Here is a 6466-nt window from a genome sequence, read left to right on the forward strand (position 1 = left end):
CCAGCTGACTTCCTGCCCTTTGGGCAGGGGACTAGACCCAATTATCTCACAAGATCCCTTCCAGCCCTTATGTCTATGAAATCTGTGAAATCTATGAGTATGGCCATGATCCTGCCAGCAGGGGCATCTTCTCTTTTGATTACAAAAGGTAGGCAGGAAGGGGGAGGGGAGCTCCTGTTGCAGGCTGGGGGACCAGGAACTGTTTATTTCTCGGGTGAGGGATACTGTGGTTGAATGCTCCATTTGGGAAAACTGAAATGACCCAGCCAGCTGGGAGCTGAGGGGTGGTGGTTGGAAAATCTGTTTTCAGGTCTCAAACAATGCCTTCCTGCAGGTCTGTGGGTATGTACTGAGAGTAGAAGTTGCCTTGTGTTTGCCACGGGGGGGGGGGGGGGGGGGGGGGGGGGGGGCAGGGCGGCAGGAACAGAATAGTGTGGCTGGCTTACATTTCCCATATTATGTATCCTGAGTGCTGTGGAACTGGTAGAGGAGCTGGCAGAATCACAGCAGTAGCAATGAACCTTTACATCATAGGTGACATCCTCACACTGATGGCAGCTGGATTGCTGTAGTCCTTGGTGCAGATTGCCATATCAGTCTGATAAAAGCCAGACCGTGCCCCTGCTCTAGTGGCTTATCTAATCCCCTGACCCCAATATCAAATTCACCAACCAAAGCTAGAATGAAAGAGAAATCCAGCCACCCCTTACTGCCCTGGGCTAAGCTATCAACATATTTCACAGCTGTTGCCTGATGCAGGGTGCGCTTTGAAATGTAATGAGGCCTATGTATGCCAATGGAGGCACTGTTAGGTTGGAAACACACTCTTGGAGTTCCCTGCCTGAAGGAGTGGGACTTTTGGTGGGAACATGTTTCATTTTAGAAGTGATCTTTGCTAGGTGGGTTTGTTCTAGCAAACTATGCAAGAACCACTTGTGTGATATGTTTTTTTGTGTTACCTAACCACCCATATCTCGTAATACATAGAAAAATGTCAATCTTTTACTTTGAACTAAAAGAAAATCACAGATGGAGTGACGAAACCCTTAGGGGACATTTGGGTCCATCGAAGTCAATAAGAGACTTGCCCTTTTTTTTCATTAAGATTGAGATTCCACCCTCAATATTTCAGAAGTTTCTGTCTTGTCTCTTCTTTCCAGGGAATAGGGATTCACAGGTGTGGCGAAGTGGGGCTCCCCGACTAGCCACAGTGCTAGGTTCCCCACTTGCCTGCGAGCATGCTACCCATCTGACTCGCCTGCCATGCCTTCTTGGTAATTAATATGATGTTAATTAAGCAGAAGGCTGCCCATTTCTGCCCCGATGCCAGAGGACGCTAACTGCAGCTCCGTACCTCCCCTACACCGCAGCCCATGCCTCGCAGATGGCATCCAGCTGTTACAGTGCTCCCGGCATACTGCTGGAGCAAGCTTAGGCCATGCCATCAGGCCTCAGTCACACACACATTCATACCGCTTGCCTCTCACTCGGGTCTCACACACTCCACCCTCTCTCACTGGGTCTCTTTCATGCATCACCAACTTATGCTGCCTTGCTCCCTCTTGGAGCAGGCCCCTTAGGCCATAGGCTTAGCTAGTCCATTCCTTGAGTGGCAGTTGTACCATCTGTTGGGCCTTTCCCACGACCCTCACCAGGGTAGTGGCCAGCTAATTACCTGACCGGGTCTAAGCTTACTCTGGCCCCTTCTGGGGGCAATACTATGTGTATATAAATGTACTGGGCCCTCAGCCCTCTAGTTCTTCTCCCCCTTCACTAGGGCTCCCCATCTCTGCCCCCTCTCTGGGGTTCCACACCACCCCCTTCACTCGGGGCTACTCATCTCTGCCCCCTTCACTGGGGACCACGGGGCTTCCCTCCCTGGTGGGCTCACGTGGCCGTAGCCATGCCTGGCCCCCACTAACTTTCCTCGGGGTCTTGCACCCCACACAGGGCTCAGGTGGCTGCAGCCATGCCTGGCCCCCACTCTCCCTCCTTGGGGTCTTGCACCCGCAGGGCTCAGGTGGCCGCAGCTGTGCCTGGCCTCCACTCTCTCCGATGTTACGTAAATTCACCAGAAGATGAGGGCTAGGGTTAAGGCATCCCTACCCACCTTTCACTGGGGTGATAACTAGCCTGGCATTTCCTGGGGGCTCCCACACCACTGAGAGCCCCACCAAGCCACCCACTCCTGGCAGGACACAGTTTTAGGTCATGCCCAGGACAAGGAGCCTCCTAACCATCACCTACAGCTCCTGCCCTTAGCTCCAGTTTATGGAGCCTCACAGCCAGGCAATGTTGTTCCTTGGGCTGCCAGGCAGAGGACTGCCCTGTTTATATGGGCAGCCAGAGCTCTAAAATGGCCGCCGCAATCAAGCACCTGCTGGCTGCTTGGCCCCAGTCTTAAAGTGGCAAGTACCAACAGTGCCTTGCCACATACCTTCCCCCTTTAAATGGTACGAGATGTTTCCCCTGCTGCTCCTCCAAACAAGTTCCCCTCAGAGCCTGTGAGAGCCCTAAAGTGTTGAGCACCCCAATGGTGCTTCTCCACACACCTCCCCCCTTAGAATGAGATCTGGGGGGGGCTTCACCTGGCTGCCTTCCTTTCTGGGTTCTGCCCCAGCCTACTGCAGCCCCTGCCACATGGCTAGCACCCCAAAGGTGCTCCGCCACAACAGGGTTATCTCAAGGTGAAATGTTTTAGGATGGGAACAAGCTGTGGTAAGAAGCAAGCTGGCAATGCTATCCTGGGCAAGGAATGCCCTGGGGTGAACAGGCTGCCCTTCATTCCTCTCCTTGCCTCTAGTTATTCCAGCAAACACAGCCCTTTTGCAGCCCAACCCAGAGTGCCTCACAGTGGCAAAGCCAGGGCACAGTTTGTAAGCAAGGGTTGTTTGGAGATGGATGCACATATGCATGTGTCGCCTTAAGTGTTCAAACACTAGACACCAGTGGGACCTTAATCTTTGTAGACTCAAGACACTCTTCATTAGTCTCAAGGCACCCCTTGGGAAATGCCAGCTCTTAGCTTTCACTGATTTTTTTTTTTTAACTATGGAAAAATAATTGAGAAATTCTTTGGCTGCAAAAAACTCAAGGGCCACAACAGGTGAGAATGGTTTTGACACTATCCTATTTGAAATCTCTGGGTTTATTCTGTGAGTCATGTGTAGGTGTGTTCCTGCCTGACTGTACTAATATTGTGCAGCACTCTTAGAAGGATGTCATAGCATCCCAGCATGCTGTGGCACCCTGACTGAGAATCATTGCTATACATGACAATCTATTCTGCCATAGAATCATAGAAAATTAGGGTTGGAAGGGATCCCAGGAGATCATCTAGTCCAATCCCCTGTTCAACGCAAGACTGTCCCCAACTAGATCATCCCAGCCAAGGCTTTGTCTAGCCAGGTCTTAAAAACCTCCAAGGAAAGAATCTACCACCTCTCTGGGTAACCTGTTCTAGTGTTTTACTACCCTCCTAGTGAGAAAATTCTTCCTAATATCTCACCTAACTTCCCTTGCTGCAACTTGAGACTGTTGCTCCTTGTTCTGTCATCTTCCACCACTGCCATGTCCCTCTGAAAGGTGAAAGGGGCACATTTCCTATGTACTGGACCTGTGTAGGAATGCAGTGAAATCCTGTAAGGATAGCCAGGTATAAGCAAGAGGCCCAGCTCCTTGTAAATCTGGATGAACTCCACTGGCTTCACTGAGTAGACTGGATTTGTGCTGATGTAACTTGAATCAGAACCTGTTTTTCTTTCTCTAGGGAAGAGAAGACTCCAAGTGGGACTTGGAGAAAAACTGACCAGCCCACAAGAGCAGTAGTTCTGCACAACATCAGGGGTTGAACAAAACCAGCCCACTCCTCCTACAGGGGTTCCTGTTGCACCCACAAAATGTAGCCTCTGCCTCAAAGTCCTAGTCTGACCCCAGTGCCAATGTCAGAAAGCTACGGAGGTCTCTCCCTTGAATGTCTGTTGGAGGAGTAAAGATGGCTGCCTGTGTGCAGAAATGGAGGTCCGTCCTGAGGAACTGAGTTGAATGGCAGGGGAAATGACTGTGGCCACTTAAACAAAATCCTTTTCTGTGTTAAAAACTGGGAAGGACTTGTTCAAATCAGTTGCCTGGTGCTGATGCCAGACTGGTGTGAGGGAGAGGAGAATTGGGGCCCTTCAGTGTATAATAAAGGATGCATTTGCAAAGCTATTACACTGATGTCTGAGAGTCCCCAGCAGGCTGCTCTAAGCCCAGAAAGTGTCTTTAAAGTGTTTTCAACAGAAGCACATTCAGGCACTTTCTGAGATGCTGATGGAAATAGCTGTGTGCTTGTTTATGTCTCAGACCTTCCCTGGCAGTGTGGGGAACTCACCTGGGTCACAGGGTTAGGTACCAGCACCCAAGAGCAATGCTAACCAAGTGTCCGTTCCAATGTAGGTCACAGTGAACACTCTTAGACAGCTTGCACGTTGTCCCTATGCACAGCAATGGAATGGGGGACTTCCACTGTCTCAAGATGAATGAAACTTACAAGTCACCACTGCAAGGAGCGGGCAGAGCTGCGCTGTGCAGCCTGCCTGCTCCAGGCAGGGACACACACACACAGCAGATCACAGCTCTGCCCCAGCTCACTGCAGCAGGGACAGCCTGTTCTGGAGCAAGGGCAGAGCTCCAACCCCCTGCCTGCTTGCCCCTGCCCAGAGCACGCAGGCTGCAGAGCGCGGCTCTCCCCTGGCTCCGGAGCAACCTGCCCCCATCACAAGATCCCAGCAGCTCTGAAGCAGCCCCCTGTCCTGCTCTGCCACCTGTCCTGCCAGTGCAACTGAGGCTGGTCTCCATGGCAACCCCAGCCTTAAGCTTTCTCAGCCCAGCTGCAGCTGGAGTCTCCATGGAAACTGGCCCCAGCCATGCAGGCAGGGGCTGCTGGGAAATGGAGTCCAGCTGTTGGGCAGATCAGCAATTTTGCCTACCCCTGTTTTAAAGGGTACAGTAGTGACAGCCCAACAAAAAACTGTCTGGACACAATGGAAGCACAAGACGAATCACAAGAGACCAATGTGGCTGCACAGGGAGCTGCTGAAATCCCTCAAATGCAAAAGGAAAGCTTACAGGCAATGGAAGAATGGGTAGGTCACCAAGGATGTGTACCAGGAAACAGCAAGAACCTACAGGGACAAAATCAGAAGGCAGAGATGAAGAAGGAGCTGTATCTGGCCAAGGAGGCTGAGGACAAGAAGAGATTTCCATAAGTGCCAGAAAAGAAGGAGCAAGGAAGCCGGGGTCCTGTTAACTAGCCAGGGGGAACTCTTATCAAAAGATGCATAGAAGGTGAAGCTACTCAACAGCTACTTTGCCTCAGTGCTCACAAAAGTATTATGCTGCAGCCAGACACCTATTTGGATAAGGAAGGGAGCAAGCTGAGAGATGAGATACACGGAGACAGTCAGAGTTTTGATGGGTCTGAATGGATTCAAGTCAGTAGGGCCTGACAAACATCCCAGGGTACTGAAGGAATTGGCAGAAGCGATCTTGGAGCCCTTGGCAATGCTATTCCTGAAGTCATGGGAGATGGGTCAAGTTCCAGACGACTGGAAAAGGGCCAGTGTAGTGCCTATCTTTAAAAGCGGCAAGCACGAGGACCCAGGAAACAACAGATTGGTTAGCCTTACCTCAATACCTGGAAAGTTACTGGAGGATATCCTAAGGAAAGCCATCTGTGATCAGTCTTTCCTCTTCCCGATGCTTACAAGTGGTCAGCATGGATTGATGAGGAGCAAATAATGTCAAAGTAACTACTTGGGTGGATGAAGGGATTGCTGTGGATATAGTGTACCTGGACTTCAGCAAGGCTTTTGTCGAGGTCAGCAACTGTCAGGGTGGAGCTACTGATGAGGCCAACAGCTCACCAAAACTCACTTAGCCACCCTCTACCCAAAATAATTGCCTGCTCCTGGCCTAAGAGGAAAACAGACCAGCCTAATAACTCAATTAAGCAATTAGATGCTGGTTTACAGATGCCCTCCCTGGCAGGGATCCTGTGGGTTGTACCTCCTCCCCTCCCCTTCAAAAGGCCCCAGGAGCCGCTCCCAGAAGCAGCTGTGTCTCAGGTGCTTTGTTCTCATCAGTTAATTATTTAACTGATATAATTAGAAGAGGTTAAATGATTTTTTTAAATTAATTTAAATAATTGTTTTAATCAAAAGGTTGTAAAACTTGTGATGATAAACTTTTATATCTAGGTTAGACTAATTCCTTTGCTTTCAAGCACTAGGGCAGGCGTGAGCAATATTTCTTGGCAAAAACACCCGCAACCTCAACTTGTGATGTTGGCGGGTGGCTGGCAAGGGAGCCATGAGGGACCTGATCCTTGTTGTGGCAGTGCAGCCCCCGCCACTTCCCCACCATCCGCCCCGAGGCACACGTGCCAAGCAGAAAGCCGTGTGGCACGCATGCCAGGGCTTGCCTA

Source organism: Alligator mississippiensis, chromosome 3 (genome assembly GCF_030867095.1).
Source record: "Alligator mississippiensis isolate rAllMis1 chromosome 3, rAllMis1, whole genome shotgun sequence".
Taxonomy (NCBI): Eukaryota; Metazoa; Chordata; order Crocodylia; family Alligatoridae; genus Alligator; species Alligator mississippiensis.